The following is a 21,148-nucleotide window of genomic DNA, read 5'->3' as shown; positions in this document are numbered from 1 at the left end:
AGTCAACAGGCGTTCACATTCCAAATTATTGTTTTGCACAAGCGTTTGCAGGGGAAACTGTGGAATGTTTTAAGGATAGGCGCAAGGATTGCAAAAAGAAAGGGGGGAAGAAACAGAAGAAGAAGACAAACCAGAAAGAGAATGAGTGGCTCCCTGCAGGCAAATCTTGGGAGTTTAAGGGTGAGTCATGCCTTGCTGAGTTTATAAACACCTTCACTAAGGATAGTCAGTTCAGCAACTGCACATTTGTAGCTCACAACTCTAAAGGTTATGACTGTTATTTTATAATTAGTCAGCTGATCAAGGAAAAATTGGATGTAGATATTGTTGCTCAAGGGGAGAAGCTGCTCTGTGTGACAGTAAACAGTCTAGGTATCAAATTCATTGATTCCCTTAGTCATTTACCCATGGCTCTCTCTAAGTTTCCATCTGCTTTGGGTTTTGAGGGTTGTAAGGGCTATTTTCCCCATTACTTTAATACTCAAGAGAACTTGAATTATGTGGGACCGATGCCCAGAGTCGAGGACTATGGTGTACATCAGATGATGCCCGAGGAAAGGGAGAAAATTTTTAACTGGTATTTTTATTTGGTTTTTGACATGCAGAAAGAGTTGGCATTTTATTGCAAACAAGATGTAGCAATATTGGTGCAGGGCTGTACCAAGTACAGACATGAAATCATAGAAATGACCAAGGCTCAGAAAGCTGCAAAGTCTGGCACTGAATGGCGTGCTATAGATCCATTCCAATACCTCACTCTAGCTAGTGTGAGTCTAGCAATGTACAGGTTTAAGTTTCTGAAGGAGGACACCATAGCCCTACCCCAACCAGACAACTATCACAGGCAGTGTAAGAGATTCTCTACCTCTTCAGTACAATGGCTATCATACTTAGAACATAAAGAAAATATTCAGATTCAGCATGCCCTAAAGGGTGGTGAATTCAAAGCTGGTGATTATTTTCTTGATGGCTATGCAGTCACAGACAATAAGAAAACGGCATTTGAATTTAATGGCTGTTTTTGGCGCGGCTGTGTCCTATGTTATCCTCCAGAAAATAGGAATCCTTTGATGGGTAAATCTTACGAGTCTCTTTACAACTCTACAGAGAAAAAATCTGCTGAACTTAGAGGGATGAGGTATGAGGTCAGGAGCATATGGGAGCATGAATGGAAGCAGATGTTGAAATCAGATGAGGAGCTTAAAAACTTTCTGACTTCAGCAGGGTTTCCTGAGCCTCTAGAACCTCGAGATGCTCTCTATGGCGGACGCACTAATGCTATCAGTCTTTATTATAAACCAAATGCTGAAGAACAGATATATTATTATGACGTCTGCAGTTTTTATCCGTTCGTGCTTAAACATAAAAAATTTCCCTTAGCACATCCAGAGGTAATATATGAGAATTTTGAGCTCATCTCTAATTATTTTGGGATTGCTAAGGTAAAAGTGTACCCTCCCAGGGGTCTTTTCTTTCCTGTACTACCAGTCAAGATGAATGGAAAACTCATGTTTCCCCTTTGTGCAGCCTGTGCAAAAGCACACTTGGAAACATGCAACCATTCTGATGAGGAGAGGGCACTGATAGGAACGTGGTGTACAGTGGAGCTGGACGTTGCTATAGAGAAGGGATACAGGGTAGCAGAAATCTATGAAGTGTGGCATTTTGAAAGGACATCCACGCAGCTGTTTTCAGAATATATAGACACGCACCTACGTCAGAAACAGGAGGCATCAGGGTACCCTGAATGGTGTGTCAGTGGAGACGATAAACAGAAATATGTAGATGACTTCCTCAAAAAAGAGGGGGTGTTCTTGCGCCATGAACTGATCTCTGAAAACAAAGCAAAGCGTAATATTGCCAAACTGTTTTTAAATTCTTTGTGGGGGAAATTTGCTCAGAAACCCAATCTGGCTAACACCCAGGTGTTGAGAGATCCTGATGACTTGTTTAACATACTGTTTTCTGATGCTTATGAGGTTTCGATGTGTGAATTTATTGATGATGATGCTGTCTGTGTGACTTGGAAGCATTCAAAAGATCGTATGACTGTCTCAGGTGGGAAGAATGTGTTCATAGCATGTTTTACAACTGCCTATGCTCGCCTGGAGCTCTACAGCCTGCTTGACAAGTTGCAGGAGCGTTGTCTGTATCATGACACAGACTCTGTTATATTTGTCAGTCAGAAGGGACAATGGGTTCCACCTCTAGGTGACTTTTTAGGGGAACTCACAAGTGAAATCCCTGCAGGTCAATATATCACAGAGTATGTGTCAGCAGGCCCTAAAACGTATGGTTACAAATTGTCAGGAGGGACTGCATGCCTGAAGATCAAAGGAATAACCTTAACAGCTGATAACTGTACAAAAAATAATTTCAATAGACTGAAGGACTTAGTTTTTGCCCATGTCTCAGACAGTAAAGAGTTGCCGCAGCGTGAGATAGTAGTGCAGCAACAGGGTATTGTTCAAAACAAAAGGTGCTGGACTCTTGAAACAAAAACTCTCAAGAAAACCCAGAAAGTTGTCTATGACAAAAGAGTGATTACCAAAGGGTTTAAAACCATTCCTTACGGGTTTTAAAATGGATACACGGTGGCACCACCCCTTCTCAGCCATTCTAGCAGGTCCTAGTAACTGCGGTAAAAGTTTTTTTTATAAAAAACATGATGGACAATGCTCACAGCGTACTTGCAGCTATGCCTGATAATGTTGTATGGTTTTACAATGTCTGGCAACTGTTGTACCAGGAATTACTATGTAAATACCCTTTTATTAATTTTGTGAAGGGCTTGCCAGAGAAATTTGATGATGACAATTTGCTGCCTCCTAATAAAACAAATTGTTATTATTGATGATTTAATGAATTGTGCATCACAGGATCAAGAAGTGGAAAAAGCTTTCACACAGTACATACATCATAGAAATCTGAGTATTTTTTTCATTATGCAGAATATTTTCTGCAAGGGAAAAAGCAACCGCACCATCAGCCTAAATGCTAAATATATGGTGTTGTTTAAGAATCCCAGAGATAAATTACAGATTGCAACTTTAGCATGGCAGATGTATCCCAGAAATGCACAGTTCTTCATGGAAGCTTATGCAGATGCAACATGAAAACCATATGGTTACCTGGCTGTTGATTTAAATGCAACCACACCTGAATCTTACAGATTAAGATCAGGCCTTTTCCCTCCAGACTGGCCTGTGGTATACACTATGAAACAGGCCACTCGTGGTTACAAAAGGCAGTAGCTTAATCGCTCTATGTTATTTGAGTCTGGTTAGCCAATTGGTCAACATGTCCAGCCGCATAAAAAGAAACCTCCCTCTCTTAAAACTTCTTATTAAGGCTCCCCCACATCAGAGGAAAGCCATTTTATGTGCAGCATCAGATGATCTCATTGCTGCAATCTCAGAGATAGCCCTCAACACTTTAAAAGGCAATATTCCTCTGACTCCCCGCCAGGTGCGTATATTAAGAAAAAAACACAGCCTTATCAAAAGCCTCAGCAACAAAAGAGTCTCAATAGGAAGGAAGAAGCAATTAGTGAAACAGTCTGGGGGTTTTCTCGCACCACTACTAAGTTTTGCCATCCCTCTATTAACTGGACTGTTAACTAAACAGTGATGGAGTATGCTGAAAAGATGTACCTGGTTCCCAGCCATTGAAGGGAACCCCTCCTAAGGAGGAAGACATCAGAAAAGCCACAATCTATTCACTTGATACTGAAATGAAGGGAATTCTGCACAGGATGGATTTAACACAATATGAAAAAGCCAAGCATTATGATGCTCTGCTTCAGAGATATCTAATTCATGTAAGACAGAGGGAGGCAGAGAAAGAAAAACTAAACCTGTTTCTACCACAGCCCCAGCAGGCCTCTGCAGAAACCCCTGTAAATTCTGATGCAATCATTCAAGAAACACTGGACAGTTTGCCTGCTAGATGTAAGAATCATGCTAGGGTGTTGTTAAACAAAGTGGTACAGAACAAGAGTGTTTCCACGTGGAACGACAACGGCGTCTTTGTGTATAAGGGCAAAGCTATAGATGGATCCAATATATTGGACCTGATTAAAGAAATCACGCAGTCCCGCGCCCTCTCTGTAAAACACACCCCCATAGGTTGGGATGTTTTTATGACAGCCCTAGCTGAACTAAACATTCCTACATCTGTTGTGGGCAATGCTGCCAACAGGGAATCTTTAGACATGTTAAAGAGCCCCTCTATCTGTTCTAAAAAACATGTTGCTGCATGGCTTGACCTATAGTATCTCAGCTGAATGTTTTATAAAGAAATAAAACTTTCAAAAGTGTGCTTAACCTTATATGCTGACTGTGTCTGATTGTTTTACAGGTATAAAACCCACCACAATGGTATAAATTATTTAAACCCTTAGGGGTGCTTTATTGGGAAGCACAGCTATGAAAATCATTGCAGGATATACAGCCTTGGAATGGTTGAAACACAGCTGAGGAAGGTCTGGGCATATTTCTCTTGTTTACAATCTGTTCCACCATCTGATCATTTCTCTCTAAATCATAAGAATACAGTTCTTGAACCTGTTTAAATGTTAAACCCTTACAATGCTGTTGTAGAAAAAATACGCAGTGGTAGCCACAGGCGACAGAATCTGGGGCTTGTAATTGTTGGGGTTAAAAAGCAATCCTAGTGGTATTTTTCCTTAGAAATTTTATAATGGTCTTGGGAATCAGCGGGTGGTCTGGAGGATGTCCATAGGAATAAAAAAATTCACCACTCTTATCTTCTGTCAGGTAGATGGCTAGCCAATGTTCTCCAGGCATGATGTTTGGAGGGGTATTGACTACTAACCCCACAGGTCTTTGTAGTAATCTCTCTTTGGGGAGTCTGTCACAGGGAAACACACCATAGAAAGGTTTTCGCGTGTAGGGGTTTGAAGAGAGGATGCGTGTTAACTGCATGCTGTCCATGTTTACATATAGTCATACAATACATTTCTTCTGTGATTTATCTCTATCACGCTGTCAAAAACTCCATACACTATCATGTTGACTGTAGCTGGGAGAGCCCTAGCAAATCGAACTTCTGCTCTCGGATTCCCTGTTTTGATCAAAGAATAGTGATCCCCACATTCTTGGTCTGGAGACAGGTCGAAAGCAAAAAGAGTGTAGCCTCTCGCAAACTCCTTGCGGTTAATTAAAAGAGCCCTATCTTTCAGCTGTTTGCCTGCGGTCTGCACCAGGCTCATGTATTCTCGAACACAGTTTCCAATTTCAAATTCTGGCTGATGAGGCTTTGTGGGAATTTGGAAACCATCAACGTACAGAGATACAAAACTGATGTCATAGTGCTTAAAGTTAAAAGGGTTTTTATTGTAAATTCCACTGAAGGAATCATTATTCACCAACCCTATAACTACTTGCTTGGGTAGCTGGCCCAAAAACAGATTCTCCTGATTGCTGACACAGCTTCCACCAGGGATGCTAAACACTTTCATGCTGACACGATCCACTAAGTATTTGGCATTGGATGTCAACAATGCCTCTGCATGTCCTAACCGGACACCTGGTGCCACTCTCACCTTCTTTACAAAAAGTGAAGCTGATAAAATTTGCAATTTGTGGCGGCTGTTTGCATCGTTTGTCATCAGGCAGAAAGCGTCTTTGTTGCGTGTCAGTTTAATTTTCACATCCACACCATTTAAAAGCAATTTTTCTTGAAAAAACAGATCAGCATGGAGATGACCTAGGAGGTCTATTTTCCGGCTTTCAGTTGTCATTGTAGCTCTTCTAACAAATCCTAAATTATTCCCATCCAGGGTTGCTGTTTCGTGTTCTCCAGGTGTGTCTTTGTAAAATAGCCCTGCAGAGAATTGTGTGGCTAGCGTATCATCACTGTAGTTCAGCACAGATTCTAGGAAGGCTCTATAAGGGTAGCAGTTATTGCTCTGACTGATGAGTCGGTCTCCCAGGGTCACATCCAGTAGACTAAAGTTGGAGGCCAGCGGATAATTCACTAAACCCACGTTAGCATCTCTGGCCAGGTTTGTTCCATCACGGTTCACAATTTTGCAGCACACATATAGCACTGTATTGTTTAAATCCATATAATCTTTGCCATTTCCAGCAATGTAGAATTCTAGTGGTGCAGTTTCCATTAGCGCTGCCAAGGGAGGGACCTCGATAAACAGGCTTCTCTCAATACTGGTCTGGGTAGGCCCAATCTGGAATAGATCTAATTCAGATTTAGTGCATTCCTCAGAACTGCAGTGGATGAAAGCAATGCTGATTAAAATATATCTCTTTTTCGGGCTGGTACTGTATGCCTCTTCTTTCTTGAAGCTTTCTGCTTCTGAGGCTTTTTCCTCAACGGCGGTGCTCTTTTAAAAGGTCGGTGAGGGCCTGTTAATTGTACCCGTGATGCTTTTCTTTTCAAGGCCTTTCTCCTTTTAATATACATCAGCCCTGAACCCTCTTATTGGGGTTGTGGATTAACTCTATTCAAAACTGCCTGAGTAACCTGCCCTACCACATCTTTAGTGATATTCCGAGCAGCTGTTTTAGCATATGGCTTAATAATCTCTAGGCCTCTTCTCAAAAGTGGAATGGCTTTTCGAAAAAGGCTCCTGAATATCTGTCCGATTCCTGCCCCATACATAACAGGCGTACCATGGTACCCTGGTAGAGCATTTCCAGCCTGGGCCCTGTAATAATCCCGGTAAAGGGTTGGGTCACCGTAGGTTTTCAGTATCACCATTTTAAAAATGGCAAACCTCTGCGTGGGCGAAAGTGTACCTTCACAATCACCTTTCCAAAATGAAATGGTACGTTTGTGTTCTGATCCGTCTTTATTTCAACATTAATGGTGTCAATATGATGCTTACTCACAGGAATATAGTGTGGTTTGTCATAAACAATGTTGACACAATCGTTATTCTGTCCACGCACTGGTACAGAGCGCAATAAGGGTACATAGAAGTCCCCAACTATCTGTGCTCTACGATGTCGGTGTAAATGTATAAAGTGTTGAAGCCTCCTGTAATGTCTGCTGTAAAAGGCAGCTGTTGTACATGGATGTTGGGAAACAACCCTAATGTGTGGGCTAGTTCTTTGCTGCTTTTAAACGTGCAACCATCATCTGATTTAAGTCTAACCATTCTAGTCACTTGGTCATAGTGTAGGACCATATCGGGGTGCTCGCTGCTCTGGTCTAGTATAAGGCTGTTCATGTTTTCCAGCAGTTCTGGGATGCTTGAGTAATAACCACGTCGCAGACGGTAGGACCATGTTTTTTCTCCATTACCAATTTCAAATCGGGAATCAGATGTTAGATTGTTCCAGCTGTGTGGATACTGTATCTCAACCAGGCCTACTTCCCACACCCCTGGCAGATCCAGGGGCCTTGGTAGGCGAATAGTAAAAGCTGAGCTAGTGTTCTGTGGAAAAACAGTTACACAGGCATTGCTAGGCAGAGTAATGTAAAAACCACTATCCCCCATTCTTCTGTGCAGGTTCACAAAGATCAGAAGCAAGTACCCAACTGTTGAACTTACTGGGCCAGCCTAACCATTTCACTAAATGATACTTTTTCCTACCCCTGCCTTTTGTTGATAGAATTGATTCAATCCTGTACAACTTGTCCTGTTTGTCATTAACCTTCTGCAACTCTTCAGAATAGAAAGAACCAATTACAGGCTCCCCTGCATAATCTTTTAACAGGAAGACAGGTTTCCTTCCTCTTCTGATGACCTGATCCACTATAAACAGCTCTGTGGTGAAATTTTGTTCATACCCCTTGACAAATACCCCCTTGCTTTTAGAAATCCTCACGTGGTCTCCTTTCCTGAACAGCGGTGATACCTCTTTTCTGTAAATACAGTCTCCATAAATGGTTTTCCATACCGACAGGGCATTAGAATGGTTAATATCAATAAGCCTTGCTCTGATAGTTCTATGAAAACTATGATTATAACTTTTTAAGAGTTGTGGCAGGATATCGATATAACTATAGGTATTGTTAGCTGTAAAATACCTCCACATTTTTGATTTCAGAGTTCGGTTAAATCTTTCAACAATAGCAGCTTTTACTTCATTATTGCTGATGAAGTGGTGAACTCCATGCTGTTTTAACAAGCCGTTTACGGCTCTGTTTAGAAACTCTTTGCCTCAGTACGTTTGGAGCTTTTGGGGCTTTCTTCCACTCTGACTGAATATAACATTAAAAGCTTTAGAGACCTCTTTGCCTGTCTTGTTTTTTAAAGACAATGCCCATGCATACTTAGACAGGATATCTATGACTGTTAAAATGTACCTATAGTTCTTGTTGTGCTTAGAAAATTGTTGCATATCTACTACGTCAGCCTGCCATTGGGCATCGATATCAGACACAATAGTCTTGTTTCTTTTAAAATGGATTCTGGCTGGCTTATGCAATGTGTAAGCATCTTGGTCTGAAAGCCATGTCATAACATGTTTCCTTCTTAGTGTTTTACTGTGCTTTTTTGCCTCCTGAAATAGATGGTTCACTCCCCCAAAGCTCCCAGCCTCCTCAGGTTTGTAATATGTGGTGTTTAGAATTTCATCATGCTCTCCCATATTGCTGGTTGATACAGGTATGGACACCGATGGCTATAGTAAACTATTTTTATTGGTACAAAAACTCCTGCTTCAAGCTTTCAGGGTTCAGGCCTGGGACAGACACATGAAATGCAGGAAATATTAACAGCCTGCGAACTCTCAATGTGTAGATTTTCCAAATCACCATCATGCATCACATCTTCCTATAGAAAAAAAAAAAGAGAGGCACTTTAGCATTGGGGTTGCACCAAACTGGGAAAAACAACACACTAATAAAAATACAGCTGAGAAGCACCTACCTGTGGACACCCTTGCTCCATGCCTTCATTTAAATCTTCCAGCCACTCATTTTCTTCAACCTCCATTTCCACCATGGGTTTAAAAAGTACACTTCCATCCACAACCTCTGCAAATTTCATAAGTTCTTCTTCCTTCAGGAATGAGCCTCCAGATCACACCCACATTCACACTCTGTGTCGGACCTGGTTTCACTAGAATTTGTATGAAAAAGAAAAGGGAGGAGCCCAGAATGCCACAAAATGGGAAAGTCAAAAATAGTATCTTCAAAATGATATTTATTGTATAACCAATATTAGAATATGCCCAACGCGTTTCAGCCCAATCAGAGCTTTCATCAGGGGCTATAAATGCAATAATAAAAGACATAAATCAGGACAGACATATTTCAATTATGATCTTGAGATCTTGAGAAGCATGAGACGACATCCCATCATCGTTATCGTAATCTTAGTAATGAGGAGCAACGGGCTTTAAAAATCATGTCCGAAGACACTTCCATCGTCATAAAACCAGCAGACAAAGGGGGTGCTATCATTATACAAGATATAGACATGTATAAAAAAGAGGTTCAGCGACAATTGACAGATAGAACTGCATATAGGGTGTGTCATAATAACCCTATTTTTTCAATTGTAAGGGATATTAAGAATACTTTGGAAGAAGGAGTTTGTTTGGGATATATCACTCAGGAAGAACAACGTTTTTTGTATAAAGAAAATCCCAGAACCCCTGTTTTTTATATTTTACCTAAAATACATAAAAAGATCCTCCCCCCTCCAGGACGACCTATTGTTTCAGGTTGTGGCTCAATTTTGGAACCTTTATCACAATTTATAGATCACTTTTTGAAACCTTTTGTACCTCAAATACTGATTTCATTAACAAGATTAAATCCATTCAGGTACATTCCTCTGACCTGTTAGTCACTATGGATGTGAGATCTTTATATACAAGTATACCACAGCAAGAAGCTCTTGACTCTTGACGTAATTCGATCTACTCTGGATAGACGTAACATCACTCACCCCCCAATCATTTTTTATGTGAATTGGCTGATATAGCCATGTGTAAGAACTATTTTAGATTTGGCCAAAATTATTACTGGCAAATAAAGGGGGTGGCCATGGGATGTCCAATGGCCCCAGAAATTGCTAACTTGTTTATGGAATTTTTTGAAAAGGATGTTTATGATTCTTCTAATAGATTTGCACAATATTTGTCTTGCTGGTGGAGGTTTATAGATGATTTTTTTGCATTTGGAAAGGCTCAATGGAATCTTTTAAAGAATTTATAGAATGGATAAATACTAAGGATATCAATATTCAATTAGATTACCAATGGGATAAATCAGAAATCAACTTTCTAGATTTATTGGTTAGTAAAAAAGATAATTATCTTCACACTACTATTTATAAGAAGTCCACAGATAAAAATACTTACCTTAGTTTTGATAGTTTCCATCCCCCTTCTCTTAGATATAATTTACCCCATGGACAGTTTTTGAGGATTAAGAGAAATTGTACTTCGGAGAAGGATTTCCTTTCACATTCAAACACTTTAAAACAACAATTAATTAACAGAGGGTATCCTTCTTCAGTAGTAGAACAAAACTTACAAAAAGCAATACACAAAAAACGATCTGATGTGTTGCAAAAAACAGTAAGAACACCAATTTCTAGAATGCATTGTAATCTAACGTACAACCATATAACAAACAAAATACAAAATAGTATAAAGAAAAATTGGCACATAGTGCAACATGTTCCAGGCTGTCAACATTTACCTCTTTTTTCACACAAAAGAACCAGAAATTTGAAAGATATTTTGATTAGGAGTGATTTTAGAGAACATATTTCTTCTCCTGTTCATATTTTTCCAAATATCAATCCACCAGTGGGTCATCATCCTTGTGATCATTGCACAATGTGTAAACATACCTCAAAAACTTTTTATTTAATTAATCCTATTGATCAGAGAAAATACACATATCATTTTTCAAACTGTAATACTGATCATGTGATTTATGCGATTCAATGTGGTTGTCTGAAATTATATGTGGGACAAACCTCCAGGAAAATAAAAATACACATTGGGGAACATCTAAGTAATATTAAGAACAAAAGAATAGGGGCACCAATTGTGTCACATTGCCTTCATTGTTCTCATTATGTCAGCACAGGGTTAAAATTTTGGGTTTTGCAAAAAATACAAGGTTCATCTCCCCTGTTTTTGCTTAATAAGAAAGAAATAGAATGGATTTTGAGATTAGGAACAATAATACCTAATGGGCTAAATGAAGATTTTTCATTTGTTCCCCTTTTATAACAACTTATAGAAAAACTTATAGAAAAAGCTGCACTGATCCAGGAATCATTTCCAGAGATTTGTACAGTGACACTGCACATTGTCTTGATTGTGAGTATAACCATGCAAGCCATGTACTGCGGTTTCCCAAGCATTTGTTATCATTAGAAGGGTCTTTCTTGGACTTGTAAAATTTATTCATTGAGTGAACAAAACAAGGAAAGGTAAGCGCCTATGAGTGTTTGGGGATTCTTCTGGAAAAAAGATGGGAAAAGACAAAACTGGATTGTGTTTCAAAAGGCTAAATCATAATTTAAAGGCTAGCATCATTGCCTTCTAAGAGACAGCAAGTGTTCTATAAGTGGAACACTATTAAATACTTTTTAAAGAACAAAAACACTGGTACATCTCTTGAGAGAACAGTCAGAAATCAAACTTTTTTTTAAAAAAGTGAAAAATCACATTACATATTATATGAGATATTAAAATAAAAATAAGATACATAAAATATAGTACACTTTACAATTGAGCTATTATATAAAATATTACGATTTTAATCTTAAAATAACATATCAAAAAGTACCTATAATCACCTGATGAATGTCAATGAATAAACTCCAGTTGTGTGCAAATCTAAGAGTTGCCTACCTTCTTTTACTCTTATATGTCTGTTTGGCTTTTTATGTTGCCCTGGCTGTACTCCATTGTTCACTGATGTCATCTGCTAACCCACCCTTGACTCTTAGGTTCCTCTAGTGAGTTATGACTCATTTGGGGACCACAGATGTACCTCAGCAACAAAAAAGAAGAGAACCAAGCAGGTCATAGATTATTGTGTCAAAATCAAACAGTGCTACAGGACAAACCTGATTACAAATGGAAGAATGCAGTCATGTAGCATCAAGTGAGAAGAGAGAGAAAAAATGCAAGAATAAAATCATTACTATTTCGCTGTATATAATTATCTGAAGTTTGTTATAGCAAAACTAGGCACGCTGCAGCTTTTACTGAATTTACTGAACGCATAAAAGTTTTTGCAATTACTAGCAAAGGCACCTTGGGCAAAGTAGCCCAAGGTGATGAAGTTAAAAATTAATGGATTACATGTAGAAAGAATTTCAACATATTGATTGCAAGCCAAGCTTTAACAGCCAAGGGATCAGACATTTATGTAAATAGAACTTGTGAATAAAGTGACTTTTGCTTCAGTGATCTGCAGTTATATATAATGAAAGTTGTAGAAACAATTTGCATAAACTGTTCTTAAAGCTTAACTTACTCTCAAAGTAATTAATTGGATACTCTTAGAGTCGCTTCCTTTAACCTGCAAAATTGGTGAAAGAAGCTTGGATGGTTGAAAGCAAACTTCTTAAAACAGAAGGGCTAACACACGGTAAAAGGGCAAGTGAACTATTGTCATGCTACACAGAGAAATTTATTTATTTATTTATTTATTTTGTTACATTTATATACCGCCCATAGCAAGTAGCTCTCAGGGCGGTAAACAAAATAGGATAAAATACATCCATCATAATAATAAAATCACAAAACATATAAGACACAATGAAAACAAAATACAATTAAAGAAAATATAAGATGATAAAAAGGATTAGTATTACAAGATTAAAAAGATAAAAAGATTAAAATGATTAAAATGCCTAGGAGCATAAGAAGGTCTTTACCTGGCGCCGGAAAGATAATAATGTAGGCACCAGGCGTACCTCTTTGGGGAGGCTATTCCACAACTCGGGGGCCACCACAGAAAAGGCCCTAGATCTAGTAACCACCCTCTGGGCTTCACGATGGGTTGGTACCCGGAGGAGGGCCTTAGATGCTGAATGAAGTGAGCGTGTAGGTTCATAGCGGGAGAGGCGTTCCACCAGGTATTGCGGTCCCACACCATGTAAGGCTTTATAGGTCATAACCAGCACCTTGAATCTCGCCCGGAAGCAAATAGGTAGCCAGTGCAGGCAAGCCAGAACAGGAGTTATGTGCGAAGACCGTCTGGTCCTCGTCAATAGTCTAGCTGCCGCATTCTGCACTAGCTGAAGCTTCCGAACTGTCTTCAAGGGCAGCCCTATGTAGAGCACATTACAGTAATCCAATCTCAAAGTTACCAGAGCATGAACAACTGAGGCGAGGTCGTCGCCATCCAGATAGGGGTGTAGTTGGGCTACCAAACGGAGATGGTAAAACGCATTCCGTGCCACCGAGGCCACTTGAGCCTCAAGAGACAAGGAAGTGTCAAAAAGGACCCCCAAACTACGGACCTGTTCTTTCAGGGGGAGTGTAACCCCATCCAGAACAGGATGCACATCCACCATCTGAGCGGGGAAGGTGTTCACCAACAGTGTCTCAGTCTTGTCTGGATTGAGTCTCAGTTTATTAGCTCTCATAGACCAGTCCATTATCGCGGTCAGGCAACGGTTCAGCACATCAACAGACTCACCTGAAGAAGATGAAAAGGAGAAATAGAGTTGCGTGTCATCAGCATACTGATGACAATGCACTCCAAAACTCCTGATGACCGCACCCAGAGGCTTCATGTAGAAAGAATGCTAAAAGGGGGGGGGAGGGAAGAGGTTGGCACCAAGGCTTAATCTGCCAGCCTTCAGCTTATCTGGCAGTAGGAATGGAAAGATCTATCAGTTTCAGTTCTCTCAGTTTCTCATTTTTCCATTCTTAAATTCTTCCCATTTCTGCAGCAATTTGCAATTTTCAAAAAAGATCCTCATGAAAATTCTCCAGCATTTTAGTGCAAATTTCTTCTTAAAAACACATTTTTGTTCGCAGTTTTGATTAATGTACACATTTTTGCAAGCGCTTTCTCATTATATAACGCAGTTATGTATATTTTCACTCACATATTCATTTATATGCACACTTTTCCATACCATATGTCTTTTTATAAACACTCTTTGGTTGGGAACTGCATTACAAAATTTGAAACAGTTTGGATTTCAAAGGATGGCTGTGTTTAGGTTCTCATATGGTTTTGGAAAGTGAGAATTTGATAGTTTTGGCTTGAAATGCAAACTGAATCAAATTTCTCACCCATCTCTACTAGGCAGTGGCAGGGAACAGTAGCAGCAATGGTCCAACCAGCACCAGGCAGCTGCATATACCCACCAGTTTATTTTCCCACAATGCCCCAAGGTAGGGCTAGGGACTAGGGTATGAACAGAAACAAAGGTGCATGGAGCCACAGGTGCTACTCTTATCTTTGTATAGGAGATTACATTCTAGCCACATAAAACTCAAAGGTGTCCACACAGAGATAGAGAGACAGAGAGAGCCAGGTTAAAACATTTGAGCAGGGTGTGGAGCAGGGCCAATGAGGTTGTGGCCTGAAAAGGGAGTGTGGCCTATGGAGAATACCAAGGGTCAGATAGAAACACCTAGACGCTCCTCACCCATGCCCCAGAGGAACACCATGGCAGGGCATTGTGATAAATTTAAATGGAGGCTAAACTTAGCTGTCTACTGCTGCTTGGAGTGTCAAATCAGAAGAGGCAGGCTCAGGACAAGCATTGTCAGCTGGCCCTACCTGGGATCTGGAGACCTGACAGCTGCCCAAGGATGCCAGGTGCTGGTGCTGACCTTGTGTGACTGTGTTGAACATGTTCAATACTATCTTGCAAAGGGCCTTCAATGTCCATCAAAGTTACCCACATTCATTTCAGTGGAAAGAAGTGGGACAGGTTTGGGTACAGAAATGAGGGACTGAGAAAGGTTTGGGTCCAGGTAACCTAAAGGACCGTCTCCACGTTCCATATAAGCCTGTCTGCTCTTTAATGTCTAGATGGGAGAGTCTTCACATCTCATCAGTGGCAGAAGTATGATTCATTAGGATGCAGGGGAGAAAGCCTTCTTTGTGGTTGTGCTCCCTGCCAAGAGAAGCCCCTTCTGTAATGGCCTTCTGTCACCTGGCTAAGACATTTCTGTTCCAGGAGGCATTTGACCTCTGAAGGAGCATTTTTGTGTTTGGTTTTTTTTAGAAAAGTTGCTATTTTTTTAAAAAGGTGTTTTTATCTGTTGTGGTTGCCTTATTTTTTATTTATTTTATTTTATTTATTTATATGCTGCCTTTATTACTACTTCTAAGTCATCTTAAGCACTGTAATTGCTCAGGATGAATAACAACAGAATTGCCTTAATAAATATATAAATAATGAGCAGCTGCTACCTGGCACTGCATCCCATTCCCCCCATAAACCCACCCCAGCTTCCCCCAATGATTTGATCCCCAGTTCATTTATTTATTTATTTGCCACAACTCAGGTCTTGAAAAATATGGGTGGTTTACTCAGAAAACTTCAGAGTACAACAGGCTAACACATATACATCCTCTAGATGTTGGACAACAACTCCCACAATCTCTGGCCATTGGCCCAGATGTAACTTGCAGGGTGGGGCACATCTGGTATGCTAGCTACCTGGCAGGTGGGTCGGTATTGCTTACTGTGAGCGAGAGCAAGAGGAGCAAAGTGTCAGGGAGGGTGGTGTGGCGCAACCGCACTAGTGGAGCCAATCTGGTGCTTCTGCCATGCGTTTGCACTGCACCATACTCCCCTCTACCGTGCCCCTCCCTCTCTCCCTCCCCATAAGCAACAGCAATCTGCCTGCCAGGAAGCTAGCATGCCCTGCTCAGTGAACCTCTTCTCCATCAGCCATTCTAGGTGAGACTGATGTGTGATGGCCCAACAACATCCTGAGGGCACAATATTAGTTAGCCTTGGGCTAACATAACATCATGTGGATAGTCTGTTTAAAACTGAGTGAAGAAAGTGTGGCAATTCTAGATTTAAAAAATGTGAAATCACCTCTAGTCAGGCATTAGCATTAAAAGGCACAAGCACTGGGTAATCTCAAGCCACACCATTTTGTTTTATTCATTTTCCACAATTATATCCCACTGTATGACCAGTATTTCTCAAGCCAACTGAATTTATTAAAAACAAAATTTTAAATGGTCAAAATTTATTAAAAACAAAATTTTAAATGGTAGTACAATATCAAAACCTCAGATCAATTACCACCAGCAAAGTAAATTACCAGCCTATTTAAGGCTGAATTTCTCCATATTCTTGCTTAGGAGTAAGCCTCAATTGAACTCTATGGGAATTACTCCCAGATAGAGATGTATAGGATTGCAATGTAAAACAACAATCCCGCCCCCCATCCTCTGAATGCTTACTGGAAAAGAAACATCATGAAGAATATTTGCCTGGCTGATGTTCTTGAAGAACACCAAAAAAGCAAAACACTAGAGGAGTATAAAACAATGAAAAGAAGCAGATTTAATTATAGTTTAAGCAGATTCTTGTTGCAAAGAGAGAGAATGTGGCTTTGGCAGAAGCAGGCATGTGGGACGTTTATTAGGGGGTTAGTGAAATGCCAGTTGAGGCAACTGAGGTGTCATGTGAGTGACAACTGGAAGTGAGTCATCCCTTTGAAGTATGTAGGGGATTGAAGAAATGATGTGCAAGAGAATAAAGTGGTGATTGTGAAATGACAACGCCACAGAATGCCGACTCATAACTGCTGGAGAACACAGTCTGAAATACAGTTCTGACGCTCTGCAGCATAAGAAAAAACATTGCGGATTTCAACAACTGTAGAAGACTAGGAAATTTATTGGGTTTAATTGGCCTGTCAGCTCTGATAGTAAAATCTTTGCAAAACAATAAATTTAGGGGATAAGAGAATTCTCTTGGGAGTTTTTTCATTAAAATCGTGAGGCCTTCGGTGTTAAAAAAATAAAACAAGAAAAAGATGCTAATACAGAGGAGAAACGTCAAAAAACTGATAAACACTCCAGGTGAATGAGGAAAGGTGAACAGGACACAGATGCCCTGCTACTGGACAAAATAAAGTCTTTTTCCACATTCATGTATTTGAGTGATTCATCCAACCAACCTTTAACAACATACCATCACAGCTATTGTTGGGACTAGTGATTTTAAAAATCTTTTTTATATGACACTTATGGCTATCCATAGGAACACATTCCCGTGGAGAAAAGTAATGTGTAACCCAGTGTATCCATGGATACAGCCACAACTATCTGGAAGCAATTCCAATGATAACAGTGCAAAATATACTGACACAATTGCTGGATTCGCTGCTGGGAAGCTGCAGTGTGTCTATGTATACACTGAGTCAGACATTACGTTGTTAATGTGAATGCATCTCCTCAATTGACTATATTTCACCACAATGTTCCTGTCACTCCTGCCATGTGGCTCAATATCCTGCCCTATCAGAAACTGTCCCGAGTTAAAGATCAGGAGATTGAGAATAGCAAGGAAGCCATCCAATAGGGAGTACTGTGAGATTAGATGTTGTTTCAGCACTGGTTAACCTTCAATTGAACAGATTCATTTTTGGTGTTCCTGCCCCGTCTTTTCCTGGTTATCATTAGAACTTTCAGCCCAGAGCACTTGAGGAATAAGGCCTCTTCCTCATATATAGAGCTTAGGGAGAGTTGTCCTCCGGCTATCCAACAACTCCAGAGCTTGGAAAAGTTACTTTTTTTAACAACTCCCATCAGCCCCAGCTAGCATGGCCACTGGATTGGGCTGATGGGAGTTGTAGTTAAAAAAAGTAACTTTTCCAAGCTCTGAACAACTCTGGGTTTCCATTCAGCCTCTGATCCTGGGGGTGAACTTGGCAATTCTTCCATACTTCATTCCCATAAAGTAAGGCAACCTTCTAGGTGGCAGAAGGTTTATTGGTCTCTAGTAGGGATGTGCTAGAATTTCTCCCACCTTGGATTAGGTTCCCAATTTTCCATTAATTCACTTATTCTCTATCATTGCAGATTGGATTTTTATGTAGTGATTTTGTGTAGTTATTTTCAAAATCCCTCTCTAGGATGCACATCTTAATGTGGTAAGGGGGTTTGAGAGTGTTGAAGAAGCTGAGAGCAATGCCGTCAGGAGTCTAGACCAAGAGGCTAGACTCCTAGCAGGGGCACCCAAGGCAGAATGTTCAAAGCTGAAACACCAGACTAAGATGCATCCAAACTCAGAGGAAGGCAATGGTAAACCACCTCTGAATATCTCTTACCACAAAAACCCTATGAACAGAGTATGCAAAATGCAACACAAGATAGTTTTGGAAGATGAGACCCCCAGGTCAGAAGGCACTCACCAAGCTATTGGGGAAGGACAAGTACAAATAGCACTGTGACTAATGATGCAGCTGGGTCAAAGTTGAAAGGAAGCCCAGAGGCTGATGCACACAGATGTGAAACGAGAGTCGGGAGTTGTATGACACACACAATAGGAACATGGAATGTGAGAAGCATGAACCAAGGAAAGTTAGAAATTGTCAAGCAAGAAATGAAATGTATCAACATTACAATACTTGGTGTGAGTGAATTAAAATGGACGGGAATGGGACATTTTCAATCAGGCAACTACAAAATACTTTACGCAGGAAATGAGAAATTAAGAAGAAATGGGGTTACTTTAATAGTGAGATGTGATGTAGCAAAAACAATTAGGAGCTAAAATGCAAGGTCTGAGCAAGTGATATCAATGAGATTAATGGGAAACCTATTAACATAACTATCATCCAAGTCTATGCTCCAACAGCAAATGCAGAAGAAGAGGAATTGGAGAGATTTTACACAGAAGTAAAGGAAGAAATTGATCACACACGAAAACAAGATGTGCTGATCATCATGGAAGACTGGAATGTGAAAGTAGGGAACAGAGAAGAACTAGGAATTGTGGGGAAATGGGACTTAGGAGACAGAAATGAAGCAGGAGAAAGACTTATTGAATTCTGTGAAGCCAGTAATTTGTTTCTTGCGAACACATTTTTTGAGCAACCGAAAAGATGACTGTACACGTAAACATCACCAAATGGTCAATATAGGAATCAAATTGATTATATAATTGGTAGCAGAAGATGGAGAAGTTCCATACTTTCTGCGAAAACAAGACCAGGAGCAGACTACAGCACAGAAAATCAGATTACGCTGCAACTATTTAAGCCTGTGCCGCCCTTCTCCCTTCCTCTCTTGGCTTGTGATGCCCAACCCACCCTCCCGTTACTATGGTGTGTTCGCGGTTGCTTTGGGCCAAGTAGGAATTTTTACCCTACCTACTCAGGTTGGTGGGTAGGTTTTTCGCCTACTCCACACTGTAGTGGCTGGATGGAATGGCTAGGGGGTGTGGCTCTATAATAGGTCATTTTGGCTGTTTTGGCTAATTCGACATGTTAAAGTTAATCCCTTGAATGGGGTATAATGTTTGGTCACTGGTGCGGATAGGTGCGGGAAGAGAAGTAGGTAAGGACAGCTTGGTGGCCCCCTTAGGCATCTTTGAAGGTGATTGGCGGTTCTGGAGGCCTTTCATGAAAGGCTTTATGGCCCGAGGGCAAGATATGGACTGCTTCTGGGGCCTTCTTACCTCATCCAACTGAGGGTTGTACAGCCCCGGGGGGGTGATGTTTTTAGGCCCTCCTGCTCACCTAAAGGTGTGGCTGGGGTAAGGGGTAAGATAAAATAGGCTTACATTTGTCCCCAGCAGGGGCTGGTCACCCGAGAGCTGTAAACAAAGTATTGCTTATAGATAGTTCCACACCTAGGTCTTCCTTCTTCAGGTTAGTTAAAGTTCTGTTTTGATAGTTTAATAAAGTGGCCCTTGGTTCAACCCAATTTACTGTGTCTGTGCTTTATTTCAACCCTCAGCCGCAAATGGTGTGCCACAGCATCTGATTGTTGTGATACGCAACCTATAATCTGGACAAGAGGCTACTGTAAGGACAGAATATGGAGAAACCGATTGGTTCCCCATTGGAAAGGGTGTGAGACAGGTGTATTTTATCACCCTATTTATTTAATCTATACTCAGAACATGTACGGAAAGCAGGATTGGACCAAGATGAGGGAGGTGTGAAAATTGGAGGGAGAAATATCAATAATTTAAGATATGCAGACGATACCATACTACTAGCAGAAACCGTAATGATTTAAAACAAATGAAAGTTAAAGAGGAAAGCACAAAAGCAGTACTACAGCTGAACATCAAGAAGACTAAAGTAATAACAACAGAAGATTTATGCAACTTTAAAGCTGACAATGAGGACATTGAACTTGTCAAGGATTATCAATACCTTGGCACAGTTATTAACCAAAATGGAGACAATAGTCAAGAAATCAGAAGAAGGCTAGGACTGGGGAGGGCAGCTGTGAGAGAACTAGAAAAGGTCCTCAAATGCAAAGATGTATCACTGAACACTAAAGTCAGGATCATTCAAACCATGGTATTCCCGATCTCTATGTATGGATGTGAAAGTTGGACAGTGAAAAAAGCAGATAAGAGAAAAATCAACTCATTTGAAATGTGGTGTTGGAGGAGAGCTTTGCAGATACCATGGACTGCGAAGAAGACAAATAATTGGGTGTTAGAACAAATTAAACAGAACTACCAGAAGCTAAAATGATGAAACTGAGGTTATCATATTTTGGACACATAATGAGAAGACATGATTCACTAGAAAAGACCATAATGCTGGAAATATTGATATTTCCTATAAAAGTATTCGTATTAAAAGAAATATTTTTGGGGAAGGAAAAGACAGATCGGTAAAAGTAGCAGACAAAAATAGTGGACAAAGAATGAACTCAAACTGATACTGGCCTGATAAGTTGATGGAATGTTTTCAAGTGGCACTAGCCACTTTGACTAGTGGCACTAGTCTTTACTCACTTGGAACCCCATAACTGCAACAAAGTTTCCTCTTTCTCAACTCAGAGCTGGTCCCACCAAGTTGGGGTTGCAAGGGCATGCAGAACTCAACTATCCCTCAACTATGGAATTCTCTTCCCCTAGAGTAGTGGTTTCCAAACTATTTTCCTCACAGACCCCTTGAAAATTGCTGAAGGTCTAGTAGAAATTGTAATGTGCTGCGCTAGATGCTGTATGCTTTTTAATTGTATTGTTATTGCTTCTTGTACTTCTTAAACT

This window comes from Rhineura floridana, chromosome 7 (assembly GCF_030035675.1).
Source record: "Rhineura floridana isolate rRhiFlo1 chromosome 7, rRhiFlo1.hap2, whole genome shotgun sequence".
Classification (NCBI taxonomy): Eukaryota; Metazoa; Chordata; class Lepidosauria; order Squamata; family Rhineuridae; genus Rhineura; species Rhineura floridana.
This window is presented reverse-complemented; position numbering follows the sequence as displayed.